The following is a 16809-nucleotide window of genomic DNA, read 5'->3' on the forward strand; positions in this document are numbered from 1 at the left end:
GTAAGTAACAGAAAATCAAAGAAATATAATTAAATTAGGCAAAGTTATATGTAGATGTACTTTTTTTTAGGAAATCAAGGACATAGGAATATAGATTAAGAAAACAAACAAAAAGCATCCATTCATGTAGGAATATTATTTTTAACAAAATATTTACAATAGGATTCTCCTAAGGTATTACATTCAACATTGCACTACCAATAAGCAATTAAAATGAATTTAGTTAATTTAGAGAGTGATGTTTATATGTACTTAGATAATCTCAAGAATGAGTAAATCTGGTTAGAGCAATGGAGGACATAGAAAAAGTATTTCAGAGATTGCCTAATAGAGTTATTGCTCCAGCTAATTCTCCACATTCCTAGCCTTTTATGTTCTACTCCATTATGCAGCTTCTGAGTGTTTCACTCTGAAAGTCACTCTGAGGTTAAGTTCTGAACACACATTTTTCAGGTGACCTGCAAATAGTAATTAGGGTCCAATATTTTGGAAGTGTTGGTTTTAAAATTTGATTTATCTTTTTATAAATATAGTCACTTTGTTGATCAGAATCAATATTGTCATACAATATAAATGGGCAAGGTGTGTAAAAAATATATATTTTAAGTCCAAGAGTTTACTACATTGATTGCATAGGTTCATAATTTAAAAGTATGTTTGAATATTTCCTTTAGTTTCATCTTATGAATACAATGTGAACTTATATAAAAGTCTACTTTAGAAGACCCTGAGGCTTACAGAAGGCTAAAGGGAAATTTAAGGTGCTTATTTATAAGTTATAGCAAATCTTCTGGAATATTTAATATTGCTCTGAATAAGATGGATAGGATTGGCAGAAATAAACTGGAGATAATAGAGTCTCAAGAAATTTCTGGGTCTTTTACTGCATATCTCTTGGCACCGATCCAGAAATAAAGAGGCAGGTAAAAATGAAAATTAATTTCAAAACATTACCATGATGAAAAATAATAAGAATATGATAATAATGTTAGTTTTTGTAAATCACATAAAAGACTAATTTTAGCTGCACTTACTCCCAAGGTTTAATTTTTACTCTTTTGCTAATAATGAACGCCTATTTACACTGAATAAACTGTACCATTTGCGTACTACTGCACTATATTTTCCCACTAGTCATTGTTGAAGGCTTAGGAAAAACTGCTAAGTCTTCAATGGTAACATAAAACTTTCAGCAGTCTTTTTTTTTTTTTAGTCCACTACTTTTATTTTTTATTTTCTTTGCAACCACCTAGAGGAGTAGGATAGGGAGGGTCAGCATCATTTTTTAAGTGAAAAGACAAGAGTAGGTTTTAGAATGGGATCATCATTTTTGAGAGTTAAAATCAGGAAAGTATTAAGACAGAATATGTAAAGTAAACTAAAATATCTCAAAGGTATTTATATGAAAGCTGAAGAAAAGTACATATAAGCAAATGATTCCAAATATGCTATATACATATTAAATGGTGCTACAGAGCAGGTGCTTCATTATGCTGGGACTCATTTTGGAATCTACATGATTTAAGTTTGAAGTATAATAATCAATAAGTCAAAACATTTAGTGTTCCTAATGAATAGATGTGTAATATACATTCTTCTTTAAAATAATTGTGATATGAAACCTACTATATGTATTCTGCATGTAGAACCACATATTAAAAGTAAAATAATGGAGAAGTGTTAGAGTATTGATCTCATAGACCTTTACCTGCCTCCTTATGGCATACTTTGACACAGAATGCCAGTGGGATGTTCAAATGGAAAATGTGTAACTCTCTTCAGATTGGAATGCAAAAATTGTACTTTTAAAAATACAATTGCATTATTGTATGAAATCCTTTGGTATAGATCAAACCATGCTCCCAACTCCACTCTCCCAAGATAAAAATCAAACTTCAGTGGCCAAAATCCTGGTGAAATTCTGTAAACCTGTGTCAGATATCAGACCTGAATCCTTACCCCTACATCGAGAAATCTTTCATTTAGGGACTTCCCTGGTGGTCCAGTGGTTAAGACTCCACGCTCCAAATGCAGAGGGCCTGGGTTCAATCCCTGATCAGGGAACTAGATCCCTCATGCCACAACTAAGAGCCTGCATGCCACAACTGAAGATTCCGCATGCTGCAATGAAGGTCCTGCACACGGAAATGAAGATCCTGCGTGCCACAACTAAGACTCGGCGCAGCCAAACAAATGAATAATATTTTTTTTAAAAGAAATCTTTCATTTAAAAATCATTTTGGGGGATTATTTTTAAATTTACACCCCAGTATTGGCTCATGTAAATTATGGTAAATTAGATGAAGTATTACTACTGCAAGTAACATGATAAGAATAAAAAGTATAATACCAATAATAAAAATAAATTTAACTTATTGATCACTTATGTGCTAAATGGTTGACATACTGTATTGGATACAATTCTAAGATAGCTACTATTATTCACTCCCTCCTTAAGAGATGAAAAAATTACATCTTTGTGAGATTGAAGAACTCACCAAATTCATACAACTAAAAATATAAAATTCCTAACACTTCTATCACAGTCAATATATGCTAGACATTGATCTAAGTGATTTATATATTAATATAATTAAGCATTATAATAATACTAGAAGGTAAGTAACAATACTATACTGTTTCCTAGATGAAGAAGCTGTAGCAAAGAGAGGTTAAGTAGCTTGGCCAAGGTCACATAGCAACTAAGTGACAAACTCAGGTTCATACTTATCTGGTTTGGCCATAGCATTCATCCATTTAATAACTACACTTAAAATTTGTTTACTGAGAAAAGAATATTAATTAACATTAATTGATCTCAAAATGATCAAGAATTATCCATTCTAAGAAAACCAGCAAATAAAGTATAAAATAACACAAGTGAATTTCTTTTCTCAGCAGGGAACAAACTGCAAACGTGTTCTTGCAATTCTCACTGAAGGTGATAAACCTAAGTCTGATTCCAGACCTAAGCCAAGGTCAGTGGAAGTGCTAACTCTGAAGAAATAAGATGAGAAAAGATCATATTTGATTGAAGTGTCAGGTACAGCATAAAATATCTGAGACATTTGTTTAATTTTAATTTAATTTTAAGATTAAAAAGAAAGCTAACATGTCCTCTCACATTTCTATTCAACAGTTTACTGAAGATTCTAGAGAGTACAATCAGTGAAGAATAAGGACTGTATGATATCCATATTGAAATGGAAGAAAAAAATCCACTTCATATGAGAACATGATCATCTATGTAGAAAACCCTTAAAAATCTACAAAATATTTTAGTAGAACCATTAAGTACTTTTAGGAAATTTTTAGGATAAAATATGAATATACAGAAATCACTTGCATTTTTATATGTGACCAACAAACATTCAGAATTTTAAATTATAAAAAATGTCAGAATACCAACTGCAATAACAACCAAAATATGAAGTACTTAGGGAATATTTAACAAACGTGTGCATGACATGCATAGTGAAAACAAACAAAAAACATTGCTGAGATAAGTTAGACAAAACCTAAATAAATGTAGAGTTATACTACTTTTATGGATGTAAAAAATCAATATTAAGGTGTCAATTTTTTCCAAAATTTATCTTTAAGCTGAACACAGTGCCAGTCAATATCCCAGAAGGCCTTTTACTTTTCTTGGGAAATTTGTAGGCTAATTGTAAAACTTACATGGAAATGCAAAGAAACAAAAATGACCAAAACAAATCAAAAAGAGAAAAAGAAAAAAATGAGGGGGAGTTATACTGTCTTATATTCACATTCATTATAAAACTACTGTAATCAAGACAGTGTGGAATTGGTATAAAGATAGTCATATAGATCTTGTAGAGCAGAGAGACCAGAGAGACCATACGTGCATGGTCAATTAAATTTTCAAAAAGTTGTCAAGGCAAGTCACTGAGGAAATGATCTTCATTTAAAAAATAATCGCACTAGAATAATTGGAAAAATTTCTGAAAAGTGGGAATGTCAACTACTAACTTTCACCGGATAAAAATTAACTTGAAATGGAGCATATACCTAAATGTGTGTTAAAATTATAAAACTTCTAAAAGAAAATATGAGCAAACATCTTAGTAAACTTGAGCATGGCAAAGATATCTTAAATAAGGTAAAATACCACAAGAAGAAAAAAATGGTAAATGTTATGTCACCAAAATTAAAAATGTTTGCTTTTCAAAAATAAAAAGGAAATTCAGTAAATGGGAGAAAATATTGTCAAAATAAATATACCAATTATTGAATTTAGAATATATATATAGAACTTTCAAATCTTAAGAATTAAAAATAAAAAAACAAAGGGTTTGAATGAGCACTTCAACAACAGAGCTATAAGAATGATAAATAAGCATATGAAATTATGTTCAACATCATTCATTATTGGGGAAATGAAAGATATAAACTACAATGAGATAGCACTAAACATTGACTAGAATGGTAAAATTAAAGCAACAGATCATACCAACTATTGGTAGGGATATGAAACAATTTGACTCAGATTCACTGCTGGTAAGAATGTAAAATGTCACAACTACAGTTGACTCTTGAACAACAGGAGGGTTAGGGGCGCCCATCTCCTGCACTGTTGAAAATCTGCATATAACTTTACAGTGGGCCCTCTGTATCAGTAGTTCCGTATCTGCTGATTCAACCAACCTGCAGATCGTGTAGTACTATAGTAGGTATTTATTGAAAAAAATCCATGATAAGAGGACCTGCACAGTTGAAGCCTATGTTATTCAATGTCAACTGTACTTTGTAAAACAGTTTGGCAGTTTTTTGTTTTTTTTCAAAACAAACTAGTTTTTAATACCTATCTTATAACACAGCCTAGGTATTTATCCAATTGAAATACCTAGAATTGAAAGCATATGCTCATACAAAGAGCTGCAAACAGATGCTCATAGGAGCTTTAATTGTAATAGCTAAAAACTGGAAACAACCCTACTGGCCACCAACAGGTGAATGGATAAACAAATTGTGGTATACTCATATAATGGAATTCTACTCAACAATAAAAAGGAATTAACTAGCAATACTTGCAACAACATGGAAACATTTCAAAATAATTTCATGAAGTGAAAGATACCAGACAAAAAGAGTACACAAGAAATGGATTCAATATATTTGAAATTCTAGAACAAGTCTACAGTTATAAAAATCAGATCAATGTTTGTTTGGGGACAGAGGAAGTGGGGAGGGAAGAATAGATACCAAAGTGGCATAAGGAAACTTGTAGGTGACCTCTATACTCATTATTTTGATTGTGGTGATGATTTGTTAGATGTATATAAAAATAGAACATTTTATATGTAAGATATGTGTAGTTTAATGCACAGCGATTATAACTTTATAAACTTGTGGAAAAGAAGGAGGATGACGAGGATGACAAGGATGATAAGGAATCGCTGCAGGAACAGCAATCACTGAATCACTGGTTTTATTCTTTTAAAAAAGAAAAAAAACTTCCTCCACGTAAACTTTCTTACATGGATAGCCTGAAACTCATTCACAAACCACACTAGCTAAAGTTAACAAAATGCTTCTAAAATGTCCACTAGGCTGAAATATCACTGATTTATGAACAGGTCATGGTCAATTGCAAATGACTGGTTAAGGGTAATGTGGGCGTCATTTGGGTCCAGGGTAAGGCTGGAAACTAAACTCTTTATTCTATATGGTTTTATAAAGCATCTCTATTTGAATCATCATATTTCATCACACTAAATATCCTATGAATTAAGATCATGTTATAATTTCTGTTATTAACATTTTGGTGGCAAGAAGAAATGTCTCAGTTATAATAAATGACTTGGACAATATTACTTAACTTCAGCTTTTATCTTCTTATTCTAAATACTATGCTCCTTTCTTCATAAAATTCTGTGTGTATGCATTAGGAACAATAGACATCCATAATACTCAATGCAAAATTATACTAACATGACACTCAGGAACGGTCAGGGTGAGGAAAGAATAAAAGATGCTACATATTGCTTCCTAGAGAAAGCAAGGCTTTTGGCTTGCTTCAAGGATTTTTCCTTCCTAGCCAAATCTTGAAGGAATAAACTAGGATAGATTGTTAATAGGAGTTGCACAGTGTCTGGATCATTAAATAGGATCTCATTAAATACGACTTGAATGGAAGATGTTTCAGTACTCTGAGAATCCTATGAGCAAAGTCATAAGATGGGGAGAAAGAATATTTAAATTTTTTTATGGAGGTGCTAGTAAGAAACCTGGCTAAATTAAAGAGAACTGTTAAGTGGGGACAGTAAAGCACCACTTCAGAGATGTGGGAAAAAGAGAGAGAGGGAAGTTCACCAAAAAAGGTTAAGAAATACATGTATTACTCTTTAAATAGAGTTAGGGTAGATCAGGGGTTAATAGCCTAGATACCAGAGCCGACTGTATACAGGTCATATTTTGTAATAACTGTTGTCAACAGTGAAGAATTTTGTTACCTCTCTAAGTCTCAGTTTCTTCACAGTAAAATGAGAGTAGTAACAAGATTTTCTTCATTTTAAGAATAAAGGTGTTATTACATACAACACTTATAAAGCAATGACTGGAGTATAGTTAGCATCGTATAATGGTTTACATTAATGAATAGGAAAGACAATGGAGTTCTGTAATGCCTGGTGTACTGATTGCACACAATAAGTTGTCATTAAATTGTCTGACACATCAATATTTGATCTTTCTTTTAGTTAATGTACTTATAGTAAACATTGGCTTCTCTAAAGTTATTTCATTTATGGGTTATTTTTAACTCTAAAGGGGTTATTGGCGTTGCTTATACTTCTGGTGCCTATTATTGTATGGAAGCACATATTACTGCTGCCAAACTGGTTTCAAAGCAAAATTTTATTTTTCACTAAAGGCTCTGTAATTTAATATTGTCTAAGGTGTAAAAGCTAGTGGTGTATGGCAGTGACTTTAAAGGTACTTTACAATTTAATTGGCCTTTTCTTCTCTTTTTCTGAATTCACTGCAGATTAAAGTAGGCATTATGGTTTCAATGGAACAAAGAGTTATCTTCAAAACATGTCACAACTGCCTGGGAAAGCTGGTAATAAGAAGCTGCTAACAGGACCTGCTAATAAGCAGCTCAAAGGTACCTCAAAATAACCCTACCATGAGCTTCTCCATCTCCCAATCCAACCTGCTTACATCAAAGGGAAAGAATACAGAACAGAATTACATATTGATTATAACCTGCATTTCTGTTATATCTGGGGATCTTTTGCTGTGCACAGTTTGAGAAGCTTAATATGTATCATATAAAAGAAGGGAAATAGCTTAAGAGTAATGAAATGTGAGACCAATTATTAATAGAATGTCTCTAACTTCATGGGCTATAAGAGCTGAAGTAATGCTTTTATTCTTGTCCTTTTTCTTTCTTTCTTTTTTTTAAATAGAAACCTGAATTTGGTAGACTTTTACTTACAGAATCCATGGTGTGGCAATGTATTTCAACTAAAATCACATCTGTAATAGGCTTGATCATAAACCTTTCCAGATGGGGTCCAAAGTTGAAAAACACTACATTGATTTGACTGTTCATTGGGTATTAGTTATATTACAGCCCAGTAAACAGTTTTCTCACCATTTTCATTCAAGAAAATCATGCTTGTACCCATTCTCAGTTGTGTATTTTAGATGAAGTTTCACACGCCTTTTGACAAGAAAGGTTTATATAAACAGTGTCTCTTACAATCAAACCATTATTTTTGACTTCTATGACTAGAAAGATGCTTATGTGACCAATAAGAGTTAATTAGAAACAATGACTTTTGCTTGAAATTTAGGGAGGGATTTTTCCTTTCTTACAGGAAAAAATATGAGATTTTGAGATCTGGTGCTTTTGTAGCCATCTTGCAACAATGAAAAGAGAACCTGTATGAGTATTTAGTCAACTTGGATAGATATTAGGAAGAAACTTTCCTTAACTAAGTTTACTACTTTTCATACTTCTTTTGAGACCTTGCAAGAGGAAAAATGTTGATATTTGATCAAATGGTTACTGCATGAACAAATATAACTATCTTCAACCATTTGTTTCCTTAAGATTAAAAGAAAAAAACTTGCAAAGTATCCAAAACAAGTACTTTTTGGATGCTAAATTTTAAGAGCCACATTTTTCTTTGCTATTGAAAGGTAAACATGTATTAAAAGTTTATAGGTATTGCTGAAGTTTAACAATCCTACTGTGGTTAGCAGACTTATTTCTGGTGAGTTATTATTGCTTTTTTTTTTTCTTTAATATTAACCCATTCTCCTAAGATCATTTCTGGATGTGTTATGAACATATGGAGCCGAGCATATAGAAAGAACAAATATCCTGTAAGTTGAAAAACAAGCTGTCATCATTTTGTGGTCTTTTAAAATTTAGATCTCAAGTCACTAAATTAAAAAAAGTGAGTAGTACTAAAATATAAATTGGTCATTTTTAGCTAGTTTTTAAAAGGAATTGACAATGAATTCAGCTACACATATGTCACATAGTAATTGAATACTTTATTACTAGACTTTTTTTGAGTATTTTCTTGAAATTCAACCCTTAATATTTGTTCCCTGTGGTTTATCAATGTCTAAATGTTTGGTAAAAATCTGAATTAGAAACATAGTAAGTGAATGATACAGCAATGCCTATACACTGCACTTTTAAAATACATTAGTGAATCCCAGCAGAGTAGCTTACATTGGAATAACTAGTCCAAAGACACTAGCTATTAATTCTGGTGGTGGGGGGAACTATTATAAAAAAGCACTGGAGAGCTATCCAACTAAGGAAAAAACTTCAGGGATTCAATCATCCACAACATAAGTTAACTGGATGAGATCCAAGTATACATATCTTTCCCCTGGAGGTATTACCTTGCCCGTGTGAGTATGGAGGCTAAAGCTCAAGCAGAAAGTTATAGTCCTATCAGATTAAGATTTCACAAGATAGAATTTTAGGCAACCAGAGTGTCTAGAAATAAAGGAGATAAACCTCAGAGAAGCTGAAATCAAAGCAGGGCCTGCCCCCAAAACATCTATAAACTTCTTTAAAGCCATGGTTTACCTCTGAACTAAACATGCATGTGGGACATTTCAAAAGCTAAGTGCAAGAAAACAAAATAAAGCAAAATCTGTAGGACTAAAAGACTAAGGAGAGAGTTCATCTTCTGCCTAAAGGAGAGAGGGCAGAGTTGGAGTTTGAGTCTGGTCAAGCTAGAGGTGTTTGCTAAAATCCTTGAGTTTTCCAGTCTGCCCTAATAGAGTATTAGAACAAGCCTCCACAAGTTCAAGATGAATTTCCAGCAAGTTAATTATCTGCTTAAACAAACAAACACTATCAGGAGATAATAGAATCCAGGAACTCTATGAAGTGCTATTTATAATGTCCAGTATCCAATAGAAACTTATAAAATGTGCTGATAAGAATAATGTGACCAACTGTTCTAAAAAAAAAAAAAAAAAGTCCCTAGAAACAGACTAAGGGGTAACCCAGATGTGAAAATAGCAAAGGTCTAAAGAAGATATTACAAATATTGATATGTTCAGGAACTTACTTAAATGAAAAATTGATTAAATTAACTGAATATAAATGGGAAAAAATCAATAGCAGCAAACCAAATGGAAATTCTAGAATTTAAAATTGCAATATCTAACATGAGAAATAAAATTACTGGATAGACTTACTAGCAGAAATAAAGAAAGGGCAGAAAAAAAATGGGTTGATTTTGAAGATAAATATCTAGAGAAGAATGCCTTAAAGAATAAAGTGAATCCCAGTGACTTGCAGAGTGATATCAAATGTTCTAAGATATGTAGAACCGAGTCCAAGAAAGAGAGGAGTGGAAAAATTGGGACAGATTTTCCAAATGTGATGAAAACCATCAAATTACAATTCTAAAAAACTCTGCAAGCCCCAAGCAAGATAAATTTTAAAGAGTCACACCACTTAAAATAGCTAAAGTGCAAAAATAAAAAGAAATTTTGAAAGAAATGAGAGAAAAGTAATACATTACAAACAAAAGAACAATGTTATGAATAAAGATGACATTTTCTTTGTTTTTGTTTAATAACAGAACTTTAAAGCACATCAAGCAAAATCTGAGAGAAAGAAGCTCAGGTATCCAAATAAATAATGCACTAGTAATTATAATACATTGCCTCTAGCAACTGATAGAATACAAAGACAAAAAAAGATCAGTAATAAATAGTATCAACCAACTTTATCTAACCAGCATTTACAAAATATTATCCCCAATAATGCCTGTTCATACTATGTCTCAATGAACTCAAAAGTTAAAGTATTACAAAATACGTTTTCATTATAACATAATGATACATTAATGCAAATAATTCCATAAATATTGGTAAATAAAATACTTCTAAATAACCAATTTATATAAAAAATGAAATCACAAGGGAAATTAGAAAATATTTCTAATTGATTGATTGATAATGACAAAACAGCATATTAAAATGTATGGCATATACTTAAAGCAGTGCTTACAGTGAAATATTTAAGTTTATATACCTCTATTAAATCACATCTAAACAAAAGATCTAACTCACCACCTTAAAAGCTAAAGATAAGCATATTAAACTCAAAAATAGGTAAATGGAGTAGGTAATAAAAATAAAAGCAAAAATCAATGCAATAGAAAACAAAAATAGAGGCAATTAACAAATTCAAGAGTTTGCTCTTTGGAAAATATAATAAAATTAATGAACCAGTAGCAAGATTGATCAAGGAAAAAAGAGGCAAAGTCCAAAAAATACTGTTATCAAGAATGAAATATGGGACATACCATAGATTCTACAGAATATAAAAAGATATTAAGGAAATAGTTTGAATAAATTTGATGAAATAAATATTCTATGAAAAATATAACTCACCAAAATTTACATGAAAATAAACAGAAAATCTAAACATCTCTATATCTACTAAACACATTACCAAAAAATGTCACACGAAGTCTAGGGCATGGTTTCACAGGTGAATTCTATTAAATATATAAGTAAGAAATTATATCAATCATATAAATTCTCTCTCAAATGAGGAGGAAAAAAACCTTCACAATTCACTTTAGGAGGGAAACATAACAGCAATATCAAAACCTGATGAAGGGGACTTTCCTGGTGGCACAGTGGTTAAGAATCCGCCTGCCAATACAGGGGACATGGGTTCGATCCCTGGTCCAGGAAAATCCCACATGCCACGGAGCAGCTAAGCCGGTATGCCACAACTTCCAAGCCTGTGCTCTAGAGCCCATGCTCCACAACAAAAGAAGCCACCGCAATGAGAGGCCGGCACACGGCAACGAACAGTAGCCCCTGCTCGACACAACTAGAGAAAGCCCTCACGCAGCAGCGAAGACCTTACGCAGCCAAAAATAAATTAATTAATTAAATTAAGGCCAGTACCCACATGAATACAAACAGAAAAAAATCTTAACAAAATCTTTGCAAATTGATTCTAGCAATGTATACAAAGAACAATGTGTTCTAACCAAATGGGATTAGCCCGAGAAAGCAGGGTCAACACTAAAAATCCAATCAAGGCAAATCAGCATCAAATGAAAGAAAATAAAGAAAAATATGTTTATCTAAGTAGATTCATAACAAAATCTCTCAGTAAACTATGAATAGAAGGCAAGCTCTTCATTAAGATGAAGAGTTTCTTAATGGTGAAATAATGAACATCTTTATATTAAATCTCCCAAAAAAGGAAAAGAAATCTACTCTCACAATTTCTCACTTATTTTCACTACGGTATTAAATGTCCTAATCAGTGCAATAAAGGGAGAAAAAGAAAGAATAGGCATACGGATTGAAAAGGAAGAAGTAAATATTCTTATTCCCAAATGACACAATTGCTTACACAATTGCTTACATAGACAATCCCAAGGAATTTACAAATGAACTACTAGAACAAATATGTAAGTATAGCAAGACCACAGATCAATATATTAATATTAATTGTAGTTTTGTATATTGACAGCAATTATAAAATATTTAAATCCATTAACAGATGTATCAAAATCCATGATGAATAAGTATACATTTAGCAAAATATGTATAAAATTTCTACATGGGAAACTATAAGAGATTGATACAAGAAATTAAAGATGATCTAAATAAATGAGAGTAGTGTCATGCACATCAATTAAACAACTTAATGTTGCTAAGATTTCAATTCATCTTAAAAGATTAAATGCATTTCAAGTTAAAATTCCTACATTATTTCTTGCAATAATTTATGAGTTGAGAACAAAATGTTTATGGAAATTTAAAATATTTTAAATAGCCAAAAATAATTTTAAGGAAAAAAAGTTGAAAGACTAACACCACCTGATTTCAAATCATAATATTCTTTACAATGAAGTTACAGTGATCAAGACTGTGTTTTTGGAGTATGGATGGAAAAAAAAAATCAATGAAACAAATAAGTTACAGGAACATATATAGGATCAATTGTTTTTTGATGAAGATACCAAGCCAATTCAATACAGAAAGAAGAATATTTTTCAAAAAGTGGTTTTAGACCTGCTGGATAGTCACATGGAAAAAAAATAACCTCAACACCTTCATCAAGTGTTGTGTAAAAATTTATGCAAAATGAAATATAGACTTAATGTAAAAGGTAAAACAAGAAAACTTCTAGAAGAAGACACAGAAATACTTCTTAATAACCTTGGGGTAGAAGAGAATTTCATAGCGAGAACCAAAACATGCTAACTATGAAAGATAAAAATATTGATAGAATTCGTCAAACTTATAACTTCTGCTTATCAAAACACACCTTTAAAAAAGGTCACAGAAACAAACTATGATATACAAAATATATAAACAGCAAGGCCCTACCATATAGCACAAGAAACTATATTCAATATCTTCTAATAATTCATAATGGAAAAGAATATGAAAAAGAATATACATATATATAACTGAATCACTTTGCTGTATACCTGAGACTAACACAACATTGTAAATCAACCATACTTCAAAAAAAGGCTATAGAGAAAATATTTATAATACATGTATTTGATAAAGGTCTTGTATCAACAATATAGAGATCACAAAGCAATAGTAAAAAGACAATTTAAAGATAGTTGGACAAGAGACCTGAGCAGACACTTCACAAGTGAAGATAAACAGATGGCTCATAAGCACATGAAAGATGTTCAGCATCATTAATCATCAAATTAAAATTACAATGAGATCATTTCAAATCCTCTAGAATTGCTGAAACTTGAAAGATCGACAACACTAAATGTTAGTGAAGAAGCAGAGCTATTGGAACTCTCCCATACATTTCCGGTGGCAGTGTGAAATGGTATACACTCATTGAAAAACTGGCAGTTTCTTAAAAAGTTAAATATACACCTACCCATGATTCATAAATTCCACCTGTAGATATTTACTTAAGAGAAATAAGAATGAGTATATCTACTGAAGACTGTATAGGAATGTTTTTAACAGCTTAATTCAAAACAACCCAAAATTACAAATAACTCAAAATATTGTCTGAAGAAGCCTGGATAAACAAATTGTAGTATATTCCTACAATGGCACATTACTCAGCAATTAAAAAGAACAGGCTACTCATAAATGCAGAAACATTAGAAAAAAATCTCAAAAACATTAAACATAAGAAGCCAGGTACAAAACAGAATAATATTTATGATTCTATTCATGCAAAATTCAAGAACAGGCAAAATTAAGCTATGGTTGAGAAATGAAAAACAGTGGTTGTCTGGGACAAGTGAGCAGTGATTTGCAGGAATATGTTTAAGAATCTTTCTTTGGGGAAAAAAGTCCTAATTTTAAAAAATTATGATTTCCATGTTGTAAATACTGAGTTTGCCTATTTCAAACTACTATCTTGCAGTCATTGAGTACAGAGTCAGGAATGTATAGTAACATACAATATAATATTTCTGCCATGCAGAAGAAATAGACAATCTCAAGAGCACACCACTAAAATATAATAGATACTTAAGACCTGTTTATTCATTATACATTAACTGTTTTGATATAATTTAAGTTCATATAACTTGCTTTTTATAAGACCTGTGTTTAATAACCAGCTCACAAAAATTCCTGAAATGTATCAATTTCCACTTGCAAGTTTTTATAAGCTGTCTCCAGCACACCTTTGGAAAAGAAAACTTTACTGAGGTGATGATAATGTTCTATACCTTGGCAGGGATGATGGTTTTATAAATGTGTTTCTTTGTAAAAACTAATCAATTGTCCACTTCAGGTCTGTTCATTTTATATTATTTAAAGTTTTTCTTGAAAAACATATATTTGCCAATAGTGTATTTCAAAATATAGATTAAAATTTTTTTATTGGAATATAATTGCTTTACACTGTTGTGTTAGTTTCTGCTGTAGAACAAAGTGAATCAGCTATATGTATACATATATCCCCATATCTCCTCCCTTTTGAGCCTTCCTCCCATAGCCCCCATCCCACCCCTCAAGGTCGTCACAGAGCACCAAGCTGAGCACCCTGTTCTACACAGAAGCTTCCCACTAGCTATCTATTTTACACATGGTAGTGTATATACGCCAGTGCTACTCTCTCAGTTCACCCCACCCTCCCCTTCCCCCTGTGTCCACAAGTCAGTTCTCTATGTCTGCATCTCTTTTTCTGCCCTGCAAATAGGCCATCAGTACCATTTTGCTAGATTCCAAACATATGCGTTAATATACAATATTTTTTTTCTCTTTCTGACTTACTTCACTCTGTATGACAGACTCTAGTTTCATCCGCATCACTACAAATGACCCAATGTTGTTCCTTTTTATGGCTGAGTAATATTTCATTGTATATATGTACCACTTCTTTATCCATTCATCTGTCGATGGACATTAAGTTGCTTCCATGTCCTGGCTATTGTAAATAGTGCTGCAATGAACATTGGGACATGTATCTTTTTTTTTTTTTTTTTTTTGCGATATGAGGGCCTCTCACTGTTGTGGCCTCTCCCGTTGAGGAGCACAGGCTCCAGACACGCAGGCTCAGTGCCCATGGCTCACGGGCCCAGCTGCTCCGCGGCATGTGGGAGCTTCCCAGACCGGGTCACGAACCCGTGTCCCCTGCATCGGCAGGCGGACTCTCAACCACTGTGCCACCAGGGAAGCCCACATGTATCTTTTTGAATTATGTTTTTCTCAGGGTATATGCCCACTAGTTTGCTGGGCCATATGGTAGTTCTATTTTTAGTTTTTAAGGAATCTCCATACTGTTCTCCACAGTGGCTGTATCAATTTACATTCCCACCAACAGTGCAAGAGGGTTCCCTTTTCTCCACACCCTCTCCAGCATTTACTGTTTGTTGATTTTTTGATGATGGTCATTCTGACTGGTGTGAAGTGGTACCTCAGTGTGGTTTTGATTTGCATTTCTCTAATAATCAGTGATGTTGAGCATCTTTTCATGTGACTCTTGACCATCTGCATGTCTCCTTTGCGAAATGTCTACTTAGGTCTTCTGCCCGTTTTTTGACTGGATTGTCTGTTTTTCTGACATTGAGCTGCATGAGCTGCTTCTATATTTTGGAGATTAATCCTTTGTCAGTTGCTTCATTTGCAAATATTTTCTCCCATTCCAAGGGTTGTTTTTTCATCTTGTTTATAGTTTCATTTGCTGTGCTTGGCAAGCTTTTAATCTTAATTAGGTCCCATTTATTTATTTTTGTTTTTATTTCCATTACTCTAGGAGGTGGGTCGAAAAGGATCTTGTTGCAATTTATGTCAAAGAGTGTTCTGCCTATGTTTTCTTCTAAGAGTTTTATAGTGTCTGGCCTTACATTTAGGTCTTTAATCCATTTTGAGTTTATTTTTGTGTATGGTGTTAGGGAGTGCTCTAATTTCATTCTTTTACATGTAGCTGTCCAGTTTTCCCAGCACCACTTATTGAAAAGGCTGTCTTCTCCATTGTATATCCTTGCCTCCTTTGTCAAAGATAAGGTGACCATATGTGCGTGGGTTTATCTCTGGTCTTTCTATCCTGTTCCATTGATCTGTATTTCTGTTTTTGTGCCAGTACCATACTGTCTTGCTTACTGTAGCTTTGTAGTATAGTCTGAAGTCAGGGAGCCTGATTCCTCCAGCTCCATTTTTTTTTCTCAAGATTGCTTTGGCTATTTGGGGTCTTTCTGTATTTTCACTCTTTAGAATCATAAATGCTTACTTTTTCTTGGGTCTAAGTGATTTTATCTACTTATTTCTAAGTCTGTGAATTTTTCTGGATTAGAGTTATAATTTTTTTTTTTTTTTTTTTTTTTTTTTTTTGCAGTACGCGGGTCTCTCACTGCTGCGGCCCCTCCCGTTGCAGAGCACAGGCTCCGGACACGCAGGCTCAGCAGCCATGGCCCACGGGCCCAGCTGCTCTGTGGCACGCGGGATCCTCCCGGACCGGGGCACGAACCTGCGTCCCCTGCATCGGCAGGGGGACTCTCAACCACTGCGCCACCAGGGAAGCCCTAGAGTTATAATTTTGAAGAATCTTTTATTATGGTAAAATATACAATAAAATTTGCCATTGTTACCATTTTTGCATGTACAGTTCCGTGGTATTAATCACATTCACAAGGTTTACAACCACAACCACTATCTATTTCCAAAACATTCTCATCACATTAAAAAGAAACTCTATATCAATTGAGCAATAACTTCCCATTTCCCTCCTAGTAACTCCGGGTAATTCTAATATACTTTCTGTCTCTATAATTTACCTATTCAAGATACTTCTTAGATATAATCCAAATATAATCAAATGATTTA

This window comes from Leucopleurus acutus (assembly GCF_964270905.1).
Source record: "Leucopleurus acutus genome assembly, chromosome: 11".
Lineage (NCBI taxonomy): Eukaryota > Metazoa > Chordata > Mammalia > Artiodactyla > Delphinidae > Leucopleurus > Leucopleurus acutus.